Below are 18,733 nucleotides of genomic sequence, written 5' to 3' on the forward strand. Positions count from 1 at the left end.
TATGACTAACCAAACCCTAATTATATTGTATGTATATATATACCTTATCATATGGAATAAAAAATACACAGATTAATTCTTCTCCATCTCATATTCTTCTTATTTTATAACACGTTATCAGCAGCAAATCTCTAACCAATTAAGCATACAATACGATTAGCATTATAACCGAGAAAGTCAATACCAGAGCCTTGCACGTTTGATTATAGTCATATATAACGAAGGTATGCATATACTCCATAGTTATTTATTAGTTTCTCTAAATCGGTGTAGATATATAAATATTATGTAGTTGGATTGAATGTGCTATATTTCACGACAAACGATATTTCGTATGAGAAATTTTGATGTACTGTGATTAAATCTGCCTAACTTGTATTGATTATTTGAGTTCTGTAGTTTGTAGTAATAGAGTCACTATTATTTACACGTTCTTTGCATAGTTATATTATTTATTTGATTAATTGAATTGAATATGATCAAATCAATAGTCGCTTACTTCTGTGATTGATCAAATAAATGACATAATTATTGGCCTTATATATTGAGACTAGGTGGTCTGTTCAACCCAATTACCCACTAAAATCTTGCTTCATTGGATTTACTTTTTTGTGATTTTATTAATCAATACAGTATCAATTATATTTTGCGTCAATTCTTTACGCCGATGGCCCGATAATGTTACAAATTAAATCTTTCAATGTACAATAATTTACTTCCTTATCTTTTGATTAATGATTTGTATGGTTATATCAATTACCCATTACTTATGGGTTTGGTGTTTTAATGAATTAAATTCTTTTTCTTAGGATCGATAATTGTAAATTTGTAAGAAGTCTGCGATTTTATATAATAGTTTGATATATGTATTATTAGATCCTCTCTAATTTATGTATAACTTACTACCTTTGAGTGATTAATTAATCGTTTATTAATTTATTTAGTATGCTACAAACCTTTATAATTTCTTTACGGACTAAAGTTTCTTAAAGATCTTTGTAGATGGCATCTCTTGACTTGATGCCTGAGCATCATGTAATTATCTATCTATACTATGTATTAAAAGGCGTTTTTAAATTAGTATACGTGACACGTGTCACTTTTCTCATTTCGATTCTCGATTATATGTGACACATGTCACTTTCCTCATTTCAATTCTCATTTCATGCGTCATCAACTTATTACAAAAAAATACTTACCACCAAGCTATGTCATACTTAATGATCTTTTATGATCACCACAATATATTAATGTTTAGTGAAAGATAATATAAATACCAAATTCAATTACAAGATTTGAGAATTGATTCATAGATTAAATTTAGGTATATTAATAGTTAGCTATGTGCGATGACCCTGGGCATTACCCGGGCCCAAATACTAGTTTCTTTATATACACTGTATATTAATTATTTTGTATACTTTCAATAACAAATTATGCTACTCGTATTAAACGGTCTAGCCTACGAGAAATCAAAGTAGCCGGTACAATAAAATGATCAAACCTTGACTACTCTTGATTTTACTTGAACAATCACGTGATGACTCCTTTATGTTGTTGGGTCTCCTAGCTGTATCCAAAACAATTGTCTTCTGTCTTATATAGTTCCTTATAAATGTATTGCTAAATGTGATAAATGATAGCAAAGTTTTTAATCATTGACTCTGTGTTAGAATATACTTATCATTATATTCTATATGTATCATATTACTTGTAATTATCTTGAGTCATTGTATTCGTATCATTCTGCTAGCAATTACTTAGGTTTGCTTAGTCAAAATTTATCCCACTTGTTAAGGGATTCGGTTAGGATATTTAGCCTAACTTTATAGCTTGTATTTTGTATATTTTCTAGTTTTGATAATACAATCTCCACGGAATTAAAATTCTTCAATCTGTTTTGAAGAGGCTATGGATCTTGAAAATGGTAGGGACTTTATAAAAATTATGAAATGCTATATATCATACTAGTAGATATTTCAATCAAATAATACTCGTTCATTGATTAAATGGATAATTATACCACTATAATTTATCTATTTTATGATTTGGCCCCCTTATTTTTAGGGCTATCATTAATTAGCCTTACGTATGATTTTATATTTTGTTATGTGTATGTCATTTGTTCACTAATAATAATTTAAGAAGATTTCAATTACTCGTGATATTGTTATAAAATACATGAAATTAAAGGAAGAATAAAAGAAAGATGTAGAGAGTAATCTTCATTGTGATATATCTTCTTCATTAGGTCATGCCTATATATATATATATATATATATATATATATATATATATATATATATATATATATATATATATATATATATATATATATATATATATATATATATATATATATATGAGTAGTAAGTAGTAACCTCTGAAAGAGAGTGTAAAGTCATTATTATGTGAAGGATTAAAGAAGTAAAGACAAAAGGGGGTTACAACGGAAGTAAAGGTCTAAGGGGGTTACAAAGGAAACTAATAAAACTAGGGAGTTACAAAGACATAATGGACGTACATAACTCCATTTCATGACACTCCCCCTTGGATGTCCATTATTGAAGATTGTGCCTCGTTAAAACCTTACTAGGAAAAACCCTGTGAGATAAAACCCTAGTGAAGGAAAAAGAGTACATCATTTTCGTAATACGCCTTAACATGCTGCCTCGTTAAAAACCTTACCAGGAAAACCCTATGTAGGACAAAACCATAGTTAAGGGAAAAAGAGTGCAGCGTGTATTTTCTCCCCCTGATGAATGTATAACTTGAGATCTTCCAATGTAATGAATCCAATGCCTTAGTAAATTCACACTTGTAGCCGAATAACATTCTTTGATATTTGATCCTCCTTGATCAAACTTGAATCTTCATATCCACTGTCATGCATCTTCATTTCTCCATATTTCTGAGAACAAACCTATGTCGTTGCGTTTACCACTATCTTACTTGTATATGACATTTTTGTTTCAAGTTGCTTTACCATCAAAATTATGCCTGCTTCCGGAGGTCGTAAAAGTAGCTATTAACTCAAATATTGATAATAATTTTATGGCAACTCGTGATATCTTGATGTCATTATCTAAGCTTATATGAATTAGTAATTATATAACATAGCAATTACTATATAATTTACTCATGGTTCTTCTGGACCATAAGAAGATTATTCTTGCTGTAATATATCTCATTACTACTCTTCTTTAAACATTTTGCATTTTATACGAAAGTTCTCCAATGACTACAAAATCAATTAACTCTCAGATGGTTAAATTTCAAGTTGATATCTCAATAACTTAGTCACTAATACTCTCAATAAGTTTGATAACAATATTAACATTGTCAAAATATAGTATTTGAAGGGCTAGACATTGAGTATGTTGTATGTAAGTTCTTCGGGAACTTTTCATGCATGATTCATAACATGCTATTGGATCGTCATCATATAAACTTTCATCACAATTATAAGCCCATCGAAGTATAAATTTCTTCTTGTAAGCCTTCATCATAATTTTTTCTTGGATCGAATTATAAACTCGTCATTCACATATAACACAATTGTTGTATAGAACTAATGCATGCAATATGAAATGTAGAATTCATGATAAAATATAAAACAAGAGACTTATATGTGATGAATAATGCATCAAACTAAATCCTACACATACAATGAATAATGCATAAATCTAAAACTCGAACATGCACATAGATTAAATTAAAGACTCAAAAATTCAAACACTGTACAGTGTGAATTTCAGAAATCCATTTTCTAATTGGACTACTAGTCCATGATAAACTTTTGATCATTATCATTCATATTTCGTTGGACTTTTTGTCCATGATAAACTTTTGATTATTATCTTAGTTTCATGTCGACATCAAAATGGACATATATTTCTACCACCTTAATCACAAGTCCATTCCTTCTGCATATGCATATTATTTATTGGTTCCATCATATACCGGTATCATATAATCCTCAAGATACAACTTAATTTGCATGCTATTTTGACAATGATATCTGAATACATTTCTCATTGGTACCATTATAACTTTTCTTACGTAATAGGCCATCTACTATAATAATTCAGATATTTATACCACGTATCATGGGTATTTCTCACACTATGGTATTAATATACTATTATTATACTTTAAAAGTATCAACTGCACTATCTTGCCATATATCACATATTTATATTGAAACCGATCATACAATCTACACTTTAGGTGTAGTTTAAAGAAAAATTGACAAGATCTATCTTAATGTATGTATGCACATAATATCATTTCACTATAATAAGTTGGCATGTAACTTTAAAAAGTATTATTAGAGGGATCAACTGATTATAATTTTATAAATTTGCCAACTTGCTTCAATTCTTCCCCCCTAAGTTGGTAAAATATCTCAAATATTGGGGCAATTATTCACCAACTTAGAGTATAATTTCGTGTGCAACAAATTTCATCTCGTAGAATAATCAAATATATTCAACAAATTTCTATCTCTTTCGGAGAATAATGAAATTTTGTTCTCTTCCGGAGATCAATATTAACAGGGGGGTCATGAATTCTGCAGATGTCTATTTTCTTATTCTATTTCTTATGTGCTGACAAACAATAGCCCCTATCAAGAGAATTGTTATATAAACATAAATTTTCCTGTAATTGCACTAGGTGGTGATCTTTGGGATCACTAGCTAGAAAGATTGATAGTATGATGCTAGCCACTTAAAAATTCCACATATATCTTGTACTTGGTGAGCTTCTGGTCACCTAATATTTGTAAGCATATAAATTATTCTAGTGAACTTCTAGTCACCAATTATATTATCTCTTGAACTTTTCTTTTAACACAAACTATTAAAAATCACAATCCAAATATAGCTCAATCTCAATGTTATGTCTTGCCATTTAATTATTTCATATATTTAACATGAGAGAGCATCAACACATTATTTCTTTCATATCAAATGAAACTTCAAGTTTCCATAACGGAAATTTATTAAACCCCGGATGACCTAATTTTTAATTATCACATCCAATCATTTTTCCTTTAGTATTTATATACTGGTCAATTTATAATACCAATGATCAACTTGTTATAGATACTTTATGCATGGCCATGAGTATGATGAAATATACGTACACCAATGTGTTTATTTCTACAATTGGCAAGACAATTAACTAATACTCATACTCCACACTGGAGCATTGATTGTAATCTTGATACGTGCTAATCTTGTTGGACAACATTTTATACTCTTTTGGAGTACTTTATATAATCATAACACATTTTAATGTATTAGAATTGATCTCTTCGAGAGATCCATCATAATGTGTCATTGTCATTGTCAATTATTGTCCATTTTCTCTTCCAAATATTCTTATCATTGCAACCCTTTAGATTACCACACTTCAGGTGTGCTACTTTTAATAGCAACTGATCCTGTCCTTCTAGGACATCAGCTTAACATGTACATTTATAGCTAGTATACAGATAATGACATATATTATTCATATCCATCTTCAGGATGGTATTATTTTAAATATTAGATCATCATGTGGCCACCTCTATTAAATAAATCATTGATATTTAAGTTAGTGTATGTACCAAACTGACCATCAACATATATAATTATTTATGTGGAAGGATTACATAAAAACAATGGAATAAACACTATCTCCCCCTAATCCTTGCATATGGGGGTATAAAAATAATCCAACAATCTTTAAATCTCTTGCTCCTTTTTAAGCCATAAAGTCTTTTAGCAATGCATGTATCAAACAAAGAAAAATATTCTTATAAAACTCTTATTTCTTTTGCCCAATAATATTAATCTCGATGTTGAAGATTCGGCAAACTATGGACCTAAAAGAACGAAGTTTAGGTCCACATGTATAAGTCAATTTACTCATCATTCTTATAATTATAATCAAACAAAGTAGGCATATAAAACATACATAATCGAATTCAATCATGCATCAATCAATATCTTAGTAATGAAATCGTGTCAGTATTAAACAAAATTTTAACTTCAAGTCCCAAAAATGGAGGGGAGTATGCAATTATAGAGTATTTTAGTTACTAGTAGTACAATACTAGTCTTGACCACCTCCTAGAATCATATTTATCTCATGTAATAGACATTATTGTCATCACAAACAATACTAATTCATTAATCAACTGCTTTCCCATCTAATTAACAAAATAAAAGAATTGTCCTCAAATTCAAAATTACTTTGAATTTTTTAACAATGAACTTAATACACCAATATAGTAATATACCAAACACATGCCATCTACATCTATAAAGTAAGCATACCTTGAGAAATTATAATATTATAAATGATGAATTAGAAATTAGCTTAGATAAATATATTAATAATATATAAATTATCACGAATAATTTATAACCTTATAATAGTAACATCTCACATACACAAAAGAAAAATATCATGCGATAAAGCTAATCAAGCTTGGTAGCAATCAGTAGGCATACTCATGAAATAAAAACAATTATAATAATAGTATAATTCATTTACTATACCTTATATAAAACCAAATACAAAGTAAATAATAAGAAACACCGAAACTTTATCCAAAGTAAAACTAAGATTATTCTTGAAGTCAACCAAAACCAACGAAATAATTAATCCAACCAAATGCAATTCTAATACTTTGTAACATAGTTTATCACATGGCTTAACAACCATTATTATTTTCTCAAAATCACACCTTCCTGATACTCACTCAACATCAAAGGGAATAAGACACTCAACAAAAATTGTTATCTTCTACTCAATATTCCGTATGAGCAAGTAGGCACTAAAGAAGTAATAAAGGAAAAACTCTCAGCTTTATGATTGTATAAAAGCATTGGAGTCTTCACTAAATCCTATAACACAAATCTAACGGCCAAGCTTTGATGCCTAATTCCAGAAGGATTTGATTAACATCTTATGTATTTCATAGGAATTTAGCTAGATCTAAAAATAAAATAAAATCTACAACTATTAAAACAGTTCATAACTAATACATTTGAACACTCAAAGATGATGGTAAACCATATATAATTGAAAGCAACAGGTTAGATATATTAGATCATCATGTCCAAGAATTTAAAATTCCAAAAAGGCCAGCATTTAATGTACATTTAACATGATTAAATTCTTAATTCATCAAAATCAATATACTATGATCATCACATCATTCGACGGAGATTGATGATGAAACCACCAACTAATTTCATTCTCCAAAATTATAGATATTCTAATAAGACAAATTAGCCGAAACAAATCAATAGGTAGGCATATTCAAATACAACAACTTAGGTGAAACAAATCAATAGCCATATCCCATATCCCATATCCCATATTTAAGAAACTTCATATTTCATTTCAATAAAAACGGAGCATATAAATAAATTAATCAAATAACTAGTCTAATACCCTATAATTAATTTATTTCAAGAAGGACAGTAATATGACAAATTCAATAAAATTTGGAGAAAAGAATATAGGGAATACCCGTGAAGTTGCTATTAAATTCGCCTCCTTAGACGGGTAGGGGGCTGATTTGGTTTTATCTTATTAATTTGCGTTGCTTGAAACTACACCCAATTGATGAGACAAAGATCAAGACGGAGGTATAATATATCGCTGAACGCAAATAACTTTCTAGCACATGATGAACTGTCGATTAAATCAAAAGGCAGTTATTTATATGTATAGGAATCAAAAGAATAATCATTTAGAGTTTTGGTGCTAATAACGTGTTATAAAATACATGAAATTAAAGGAAGAATAAAAGAAAGATGTAGAGAGTAATCTTCATTGTGATATATCTTCTTCATTAGGTCATGCCTATATATATATATATATATATATATATGAGTAGTAAGTAGTAACCTCTGAAAGAGAGTGTAAAGTCATTATTATGTGAAGGATTAAAGAAGTAAAGACAAAAGGGGGTTACAACGGAAGTAAAGGTCTAAGGGGGTTACAAAGGAAACTAATAAAACTAGGGAGTTACAAAGACATAATGGACGTACATAACTCCATTTCATGACAGATATGACTTATTTTGAATATATCTATTTAAGCTATTTCTAAATCCGCATTTATAATTTTTACTTGTCATGATATATTTATATCTTATACTCCATATTATAGATGACATGCATTTGGTATATAGGTATATTAAGTTCACTCCTAAGGAAAGTCAAACTAATTCTGATTTGTTACGAAAAGTACATATTGGGTGATAAGTCTATCTAGAAAGCTGCTCAAGGAGCCCAACTTTGATTAAATTAGTGAATTTGATGAATTGAATTAAACTTTGTGGCCTTATAATTTATGAGTATGATTTGGTTCTTTGATGATATGTAGCATTGTTTCTAATTACCCATATTAGTGAGATTGCTAATATTTGCATGATGTCATAACATCCATTAATTGATGTGTAATCAGTGGCGGATCCAGGAATCCTGATTAGGGGTAGCACTGATATAACAATGTTGTAACGTAACGTAATATAATTACGTTAAATTTTGGATATAATGCGTTGTGTAGCCGTATACTTATTAACAATCATATTCAAACATTTTTATTGACAAGGTTATTACGAAGTATTTTTTTTTGAAGGCTTGTGAATTTTTTTTACAAATAATTTATATTCTAGATATCGATTATACTATGATAAATTTTCCACCTATATTTTTTTTTTAAGTCAAAGTTGCATATGAATTTATACGGGAAACTTTGGCATAAATTTTTCTCTGTGCACGTATGCTAATGTAAAACTTTGACTGAAAATATCTTTAATAATAAAAATTATAACAATTGAATATTAATAAATTTTTCGTTGAGACGAGCCAACAAGTACTCACATGCTATATTTATTCTGATGTATAAATCACAAACATTAGTCAAAGTGAATTAGATTACTTGTGTAAAAAGTCAAAATATTTCATTTACTTAAACATAGATGGAGACATCATGGAGTATGATTTATTATTTTATATTCATTTTAGTGTAAATTTTCATAGTAATATAAACAAGATATAATAGTAGCCAAATAATTACAATAAATTAAATATTATCTTAACGGATAGAGTATTTCATATTAATATAAGGATTGTTTATTTTCCCTAAAAAAAAAATAAAAATAAAGGATTGTTTATAAAAGGTGTAAAAATAAAAATAATGGATTGTTTATAAAAGGTGTGAAAATGGAAAAAAATATTTATGTTGGAAAGATTGTAATAGGTAATAGCTTATCCAAAGTGGAGGAAAGTGGAAATTCATTTGGGTTAAAAGGGAAAAAAAAAAAAAAAAAAAAGACATGAAGGGGTCTCGAACCCATGACCTCCTTGAGAACAAAACATTTCACCATCCTTCTCCCTTACCACTGAACCACTGCCCAAGATAGTTAACATATATTCGGGTTATGATTCTTATATAAATATCAAGGTAGTTTATTTCAGAAAAAACAATTTTTTTTTTTTTTTTTTTTTTTTTTTTTTGGTTTTTGTGGGGTAGCACGTGCCCCCCAGGCATCAACGTGGATCCGCATCAGGGTACAACTCGTACAAGGCTTGGATAACAAATTATCGGTCGAATCGATGGTATGAAGTTATGCGAAACAATTGCAGCCATTCTTCTTAGGTTAATCTTCTAATTTGTTGTTTCAGGTAAACTAAATGAACTCAAGAAAGAATAATTTTGAGGAATTTTATTGCTCTAGTATTTTATAATAAAAGTCTAGTTCTTTTTGCTTGGAGTATATATTGAGATACGTTTTAGGTTTTTGTAGGAAATATTTCTTTTTGATAGGATAAGTTTAATTACTGTAGGATTTTACACGTTCTTATAATTAGGAAAGTTATATTTTTTCTTTTACTTTTTTTTGTTGAAGGATTTTTATTTACAAAAAAGATTTGATTGGATTTATTTTATGTAACTTACCTTTTTTTTTTAAGGAAAAAAAATAATTAAATAACTTACCTTATTTTAACCCCCTCATTGTAATATTTAATGTGAGGATATTGTTGTAAACTTGTTATATTTTATTATTACGTAAAAACACTTTTGTTTATTAGGTAAAATTTATAGAGGTGTGATAATGCTTATAGGAAAAAACGAAGACATGCTTATTATAAAAAAAATTATGTGGGCTAAGTAATTTATTTAACTTTTACTTGCATAGTTGTATTGGTGAATTTTTTTTTTTTTTTTATATTATTTTTATCCGTATATAGTGTGTTTTACTCTATTGAAAATTAGGGTGAGGTTCAGCTTCACTAAATTGATAATATATTGGGTCGGAGTTTAATTAATTATAAGTTCATTATTGTAATTATATCTAGTTATTATTGAACAGAAAGGGTCAATTTAATTTAGAGTTGGAGTGAGTCAAAAGTGGACGGTGTATAAATGGGTCACCTTATGAAGGGTTAAGACGGTTCATGTCAATAGTAGCAGACCAATAAACAAGCAAGAAAAAATATTAACAAAGAGAGACAAAAGTGAGTACAAGTGAATATGAATGTATACAAGCACTTCTCTTTATCATCATAATTACATTATTTCAAAAGCTATTGAGATGTCTTATTGGCACTATATTGACCTTATCCAATAATCATGTCTATTAAAACCTTGTCTAGTAAAAACACCTTAGATTTGACAACTTTTAACCATTAATATGTAGATTATATATACTTGTAACTTCAAAGTTCAAATTTCACATTGTATCCATCCAACCTTATTGGCTTATTGAGCACACCTTCATTTTCCGAATAAGATCAACCTTCTATTGGAGAGAACTAAGCTAAGTTAAGCTAATAATGAGTTAAGTATAAAATAAGGGACTCAACTCTTGCAAAATGTGGGGAAAGGGGACTCTATTTATTTTATGGAGGGTAAAGAGACTGATGGGCTAGAATGGGTTTGGGTTTTCAGTGGGTTTTAATAAAATAAGGGAAAGAAGTGAGTCCCTTTGCTTAAAGAATTGAGTCCCCTTGATTTAACAATAGAGGAGGTTTTTTTTTTTTTTTTTTTTTTTTTTTTAATTTAAGACCAATAAAAAAAAAAAAAAGAGTCCCTTCCTTTTCTTGGAACAAAAATAAGGCATAGAATTACAATACTTTGAATGTTTATTTTCTTCATCTTCATTACATCCTCGACCTTCCAACTCCGATTCACATTTCTCTTTAAAATCATTACCATCTCATAAACTAACTCTGAATCACATGGATTGTCAACCCACCTACCACTTAATATAGCCACGCACACCCATTCACTTGTTTTATAGTTTTGGCATATTAGAAATCTCATACAAGGATGTTTGACTGTCTTAGAAACTCTCCTTAATGACCTTGTGTTGCAATATACACTAGGCATATCGATAATCTTTATTTTATTTTAATTATTTTTAAATTTTAGGGCTCTACAAGCCTTCACTAAAATTGCGATGTGTGCTTCTGCTACAAATGCAAGACAAATAAGCTACAAACTAGAGAGAAGAAGAACATTAAAAAATTACTAGAAGAATTATTTTTTTTGGATAACAAACATTTAAAAAATTTCAAGAACAAAGCTTTTGTATTGTTGTTGCTCTTTCTTAATATCAATTTAAACAACTATATTTTTAAAACAATCAGGAGAAATGATAAAATGAAGGGATTGAATTTGTCTAGTTTAATCAAGACAATAATGAGGGGACTCAATTCTTTATAAGGGACTTAATTAATAAGGCAATAATAAGGGGACTCAATTTTTTATAAGTATTTAGTTTTGAAAACCGCCACTTCAAGTAGCGGTTTCTCCCTGAACCGGTAAAAAAAAAAAAAAACGATTTTTTCTAACTTGCTTACGTAACGGTATTTTGAGAATAAAAGAAAAAGAAGTTGTAGTTAAGGAATTGGAGTTTTTCCCAAAATTATTTTGGGAAAGAGCTCTCTTTTACTTAAAAATGATAATAATAGAAGTGATAATAATACAAAAAAGGGGGGAATATAATGGAAGGGAAAATGATTTTTTTTATGCACTTCCACTGCTCAACTCTCCCTCTCTCTCTCCGCCCTCTTGCTCCCCCCTCTCTCTCCTCCTTCTCCATTGAAGCGCACTCAACATCGCACTTGACGTTCTACACTAGGTAAGCTGTTGTTTCTTTTAGTAATCTTCATTTCAATTTCAAAATCTAGGGTTCATCTTTCATCTTATTTTATTCAATTGTCAGTACAGTAAGTGTAGGGTTCGAAAATCTCAACTATTGCCTCTAAATACTAACATTATGAAGCGATTATGTTTCTAGAAATTTGATAATTGAGTCACATATCCCTAAAATTATGTAATTTGTTTGATAATTGAGTCAAAATTTGTTGCTAATTTGTTTTTATATGCTATTTCGATAATGTTTCTCGAGTTCTGTAAAGTGTGATTGTTATTGTTATAATTTAAGCTCAACCAATGTTAAGGAATGTGTTTTGTTGAACCCTTTTGAAAGAATTTGAATGCTGATTATTCTTTAAAGGTGGTTTGTCTTTTGGCCTCAATTTTCTCTCATTTCTTCTTGAAGAAACCAAACAATTAAAAAAATTGTCCAATACTTCACCCCGGGATTGGGCGTGGGTTTCAAACTAATTGTTTTGCAAAAGCCCGTTTGAAAATATTGCTCATTTATAATGAAGTGATTCAAGTGAATAAGAATTGAATCTTCTTCAGGGTTTGATGTTTTTTGAGAATTTTGCGTGAGATAAGGATTGTCTCTTCTTCCGGGATTGGTGTTGGTGTTTGCCATAGATGAGGCTTCAAAAGGTTTTGTTTTGTTTTTTTTTTCGTTTTTATCATGTATTAAGCTGAGAGAAGAGGGGAAGAAGGTAAGGGATTGTTTTAGAGGGACTAAGGAGAGGAATTTGCCATTATTTAAAGGGGAAGAGTGAGAAGAAGGTGCAACTTGGTGCCTCTATTGTGATAGCAAATAGTAATCATCAACTTCGTGTTTTGGATGAAAATGGAAAGAAAAAGAAAGAGAAAAGGGGAAAAAAAATAGAAATTGAAAATTTAATGCCAGGAAATAGTTAAACTCCCATTATTGGGAAAATGTACCTTGTTACAACATTTTATGATTTATAAAGTAATTTACAACATTTTTTTTTATAAGACAGTTTTTCGTAAAACCAATTTTATAAGGTATGGAGTAGTAGGGGTCTAGGGGAGTACCATTAATTTCCCACAAATTTTTCCTTGAATAACATAACTTTGGGCTCTCATTATGTTCCTCTGTAAATGTTGCTGAGTAAGAGGAAGAAGGTATGGAGTAGTAGGGGTCTAGGGGAGTACCATTAATTTCCCACAAATTTTTCCTTGAATAACATAACTTTGGGCTCTCATTATGTTCCTCTGTAAATGTTGCTGAGTAAGAGGAAGAATACACCTTTTTGGGCTGTATTTTCAGGTAATTAGTCTCTAAAACTATCTTACTTCCAGACAGGCCCTAGCCTATAGCTCTATCGATAACATTTTTTCTATCTTAAATTTTAGGTGACTTTAGGAAGGAAGAGTGTCAAAAAGAAGTTAATTATGAATGTATGGGTAGTGAAGGAAGGAAGCGAGTATATGGGGTTACGAAGTATGAAATACTGTATAATTTCTTATGCAAGGAACTTAAGTTCATTTTGTTTTTTGTTGACGGATTCTTTTTTTCTGCTCATGTACTGATTTATAGTCAGAATTTTTTGAGGTTTTCATTTCCTTGTCAAGCTTGCATTCATAAAATCCAGTTTCCCTTTAATGGTATCGGAGTGGTAGCTTGAAAATATGTACAAGTTGATGTTAAGTGGTGATGATGGGTAGTTTTATATTTGCTATAAGTTTACCTTAATTGAGGCATATATACTACAGAGTAGAGGTGTTTATTGGACAGGGTAGTCCAATGGCAAAAGGGGCGGGTCACATATTAAAGGGTCTTGACCCTTTAACTTTTGAATGGATAGGGTTATTATTGGGCTTTATGTTAAAGGGTCATTGTAGCGTTTTTATTGGCAGCCCACTAACTTTAATTGATCCAATAATAACTATTATAGGGTCAGCCGGTCAACATAAAATTTTCTTGGTCAGTTGCTCAGTTCATTCCCTTCTCTCTCCTCTTTGTATCCCACCCCAAATTGTGTTGCTCTAAATTTTATTTTTATTTTTATTTTTTTTTATTTCTCTCGAAGAACTGCTGCTATGAATCTAGTTCTCTAATAAAAAAGTTCAAGTACAATTGTTAATTGATACGGATCGGAGTACTATCTATATAAAAACATTTATTTTTAACCAATTTCCACAAATTAAGTTCTTTTTTTTTTTTTTTTTTTTTTTTTTTTTTTTTTTTTCTTATTTTTAATTTTTCTATAATTTTTTACTGGGCAAATTCATTGAAGAATTGCCTTTTTAGTTTCCTGCAAATGTTTCTACTCTGCAAGTTCATCGAAAAATTGATGTTCTTTACTGGGCAAGTTCTTCGATTGGAGAAGAATTGATGTTCTGCTGAAAATTTTCTAGTACCATATTTTGCTGATGGGGTATATGGTCATATGGAGCCCAATAATTACCCTTTTCTAATTAATCCCTGACCCTGACCCGCCCCTAGCCCGCATAACCCTAGCCCTGACCCTGTCCACTGATAATTTATAGTAACCCTCTACTGACCCACCCCATTATTGACCCGCACCGACCCGGCCCAACCCCCCAATAACCAGGCCTACTACAGAGTATGTAATTCCATTTTCTTATTTGAGTAGAAAGTTAATACACAATTGCTGCTGATTGAGTATAAGTTTGACCAGGCAACTTTGGTTTCTGTTGTAACTTGTTCATCTCTTTGTATCTAGAAACAATGTTCATCAAAGTACAACTGCCTTGGAATGTGATCATCCCTTGTCAGCATATGGATGTCAAAGGATTGATGCTGCAGAAGTCAGTCATACTTAGGTTGATGGAAGATTTTGCAGCCAAGAAGGCAACAAAGGAGCTTGGCTATCTGCTTGCAGTCACAACTCTGGACAACATAGGAGAGGGAAGAGTCAGGCAGCAATCTGGGGATGTTCTGTTTCCTGTTACCTTCAGCTGTCTCACTTTCAAGATTTTCCGTGGAGAAGTTTTGGAAGGAACTGTCCACAAGGTCTTGAGGCATGGGGTGTTCTTGAGATCTGGACCCATTGAGACCATATTTCTCTCTGCTCAGAAGATGCCTGGCTATCAACATGTTCCCGGTGAAAATCCTATGTTCATAAGTGAGAAGCAGTCGAAGATCGAGAAAGATGTGGTGGTGCGCTTTTGTGTCATCGGGACTAAGTGGGTGGAGACTGAGAGGGAATTTCAGGCTGTGGTTGGATTGGAGGGAGACTTTCTTGGACCTGTCTGATCTTTTAACATGTTGCATGCTCTGCCTGATCTGGTAAATCCTAAAATCTGGGTAAATGTTTGCGAAATTATATTCTAACTGTAGTAGGATGTATATATTTGGTGTTACACCATCAACTGTTGCTGAATGTGCTTGGTTCAAAGCATTGATTTCGGAAGTATTAGGGTAATGTGCTATGGATTGGTATTAAACCTGCCTATGAGCTGTATGTAAGCATTTTTAAAGATATGCTGGTAGCTTTACAACTTAATTACACAATTCCCCTAATCATCTGCTATATAGATGTTGGTGATTGAGAATTCTTACTTATTTGTAGCTAGTAGATGCTCGTGAATGGGATGTTTGCAACCCTGATTATTAAAATCAAGCAGCAATTGGGGATAGTGAGAAAACGCAAGAACCCTAATTACGAGTGAAATTTTTGAAAGAGAATGAACGGATAAGTTAATATCAAAATTACGGTGAAAATTTCACGAGTGGAACAAAAAATTTCTTGGCGGAGAAATTGAGAGAAAAAAAATGGGCGGCTTACTGCTTAGGGTTTTGGTGGGATTGAAACTGGGGGAATTTTACAAGAGGGAAATAAATTTGTCCTTGGCGCGTTTATTAAAATCTTATAGGCTGTAATTTACCTTAACGTAAACCGTTGCACTATAGTTTCCAATATAAAGTTTTGATAGAACCGTTGCCTTACTTAATCTGTAGCAGCAGTTTGCAAAGGCGAAAATTAAAGGCTTGAAAACTGCAACCATAGACGCTATATGCAATGCTTAGAAAACTGTTGCCAATTTTGCGTTGCCTAAGCCCCTTATGTTGTAGTGGGTATTCGTGTGCCCTTTTTCATATCGTGTCATTAATAGATATTACGGAGTATTAGTTTTCTCATTCGATCAATTAGTGTATCATTTATTATATTAAAGCCAATTTTAAAATCGAACTAATAATAATTATCATACTTACATAAGTGAAACGATATGTAATAACTAGAGCCACATGTGTTGATATTAGACACAAAATAATGTCATCTTTTTTAGGTTACTATTACTCTTCAACCGGGCGATCGTATGATGCTACGAGTATTGTTAGTTTGCTGTATTACTAAGAAAAAATTGGTATTAATCTCAACTTTAGGCCATTTATTTAGTTATATTAATCCCAACTATCGATTATTTTCTAATTATCCCAACTTCGGTGGGCATTTACTTCTATCAGGTCATGACCAGTCAACAAAAGTCAACGACCTATTATAACAAGTTATTTGACACGTATCAAACCCTGATTGGTCTAAAATATTAATTAAAATTAAATAAATTTAAATAATTTGGGAAAAACCAAAACTACAACAAGTGGCAAATAACTTGCTCCCCATTTTTCCATTTTATTTGACACGTATCAAACCTTGATTTTTCCATTTTATTTTAAAGCTAAAATAAAATTAATAATCAAACTACTAATAAATCAACAAGTGGCAAGCTCACAAGGAGGAGTAGGTGAGGACCATTTGGAGGAGGGGGGACCAAACTTGCTCCCCACTCTCACTCCCATAACCGGCCACCTCTACCCCATAACCCCCAATTATTTTGCGCCACGTGGCACCCACAATTGGGCACCAAGGCACCCAAGGTGGGCTGCCATGTGCTACGGCCCAGTAGGCCACGCACCAAGTGCGGGCTGCTTGGCCGAGGCTAGCTGCCAGCATGCCACGCACAATGTGCGGGCTGCTAGCTGCTGCCTGCTAGTATGCCTTGCACATTGGTGCAGGCTACTAGCTGCCACGGCCTAGCAAGCCACGCACCAATTGTGCGGGTGTTAGCTACCGTATGCTAGCACAACCACGCACACTAGTGCGAGCTGCTAGCTACGGTATACTAGCCTAGCCCCGCACTTGGTGCGTGCTGCTAGCATTTGCCGCACCCCAGGCACTCGGTTTTCCGATACTAGGGGTATTTTAGTCATTGTTGATTCATTATTATTATTTTCACGTCTTGTTTTTTTTACTATTTTCGACTCGATTTCGACGCTCTAAGCTCGAATTTTCGACGTCTAAATATTAATTACTCGGTTGACTTATTAATTAATTCCTACTTAATTCGTCGCTTCGGCTCATTAGGTGCTTGGGTGTGACCCGAAGGGTTCAGTCAAGATTAAGCTGTAATATTAATTATGAATTAATATTACTGATCGGAAGCGGCCTCCACCCAGGCATTCAGATCACTTGACCTCACTGAAAAATTAGCTTTCTAATACTTCCGAACCCCCTATCGGAATAATACACTTGTTCGAAGGACACTATTCCTTTCAATTTGCTCTATTAAGGTTATTGGTGTCATTTTGACCATTTAAGTCCGATTTGAGGTCAAAATACCCAGAAAAGTATCGAAAATGCCTCATTTGCGTGTGTGTCATGCAAATCGATGTAATTCTTAGCAATCAAAACGAGACATTTTCAATAATTATTTTTAATTCTAACATCATCCCAAAGCCCCAAAATGACCCCATGCAAGACCTTAATAAAGCTATTTTGGCACAAAAATCGATGTTTTATTTATTTAATTATAATAATCAAACTTTTTGTTAATAGGTGGTAAAATCTATAGTAACTTTTCGCGTTTTAGTGGGTGGTTAAATAAAATAAACGTAAAAACGGGTGGTCAAATCAAAACATAATGTTTTGAGGGGTGGTAAAATACAATTTTATTATATATGTAGCCCTTAGGGCTATGTATAAGCATTTAATATACTTTCTAAAATGGAATTAAGTTGGAAATTCATAACAAAATCATGCGCATATCAATGTAATGAATGTTAATCTATCCTTATTAGGGTGTTGTACAACATTTACTAAGCATTTTGTAGTTGGCCAGGCTCGAACTCGTGATCTCAAAGTCACAAGGTGAGTTTCCACCAACTCCACCAAACTTTACTTGGTTCACAATCTTCACATACTATCGCTTTTGCCTTTTGGAATTTATTTTATTTTATTTTTATTTTTTTTAGAGCCACAAGGGCAGGGGTGAGAATCGATCCCATAATCTCCCAGAACCGGGAGGGAAGCTCTAACCACTTGAGCTATCCCTTACTCTTTCTTACCTTTTGGAATTTAATGTTACAGTATTAATTATTTCGTATAAATGTATAATGTTTTTAAAAATTGAGATTCTTCCTCTATGCTTTACTCATAAAATTTTCACAAAAGTTATAAAAAAGCGGGTTTACAATAATTAGTGTGTGGCGGACAACAAGAGGAAACTTACCCCTACTTCACATGTGTGCAAATTCACCCACCCAAAAATAAAAATTAGAGGCGTTCCAAAAGGAGGG

The 18,733-nt window shown here is 31.6% G+C and overlaps 1 pseudogene across 2 annotated transcripts; it reads left to right on the top strand.

The window, feature by feature from the left end:
* Window positions 1-12,028: 12,028 nt before the first annotated feature.
* Window positions 12,029-15,638, top strand: LOC145576716 (DNA-directed RNA polymerase V subunit 7 pseudogene; annotated as a pseudogene). 2 transcript variants are annotated; one of them, XR_014098536.1, is made up of 2 exons: window positions 12,029-12,157; window positions 14,880-15,638. The product of XR_014098536.1 is annotated as a DNA-directed RNA polymerase V subunit 7 pseudogene, transcript variant X1 (transcript). The 2 variants fall into 2 exon arrangements; XR_014098537.1 differs by lacking the exon at window positions 12,029-12,157 and adding an exon at window positions 12,731-12,819.
* Window positions 15,639-18,733: the final 3,095 nt, after the last annotated feature.

The sequence above is a fragment of the Chenopodium album genome, chromosome 13 (genome assembly GCF_948465745.1).
Source record: "Chenopodium album chromosome 13, dcCheAlbu1.1, whole genome shotgun sequence".
In the NCBI taxonomy this organism is placed as follows: domain Eukaryota; kingdom Viridiplantae; phylum Streptophyta; class Magnoliopsida; order Caryophyllales; family Amaranthaceae; genus Chenopodium; species Chenopodium album.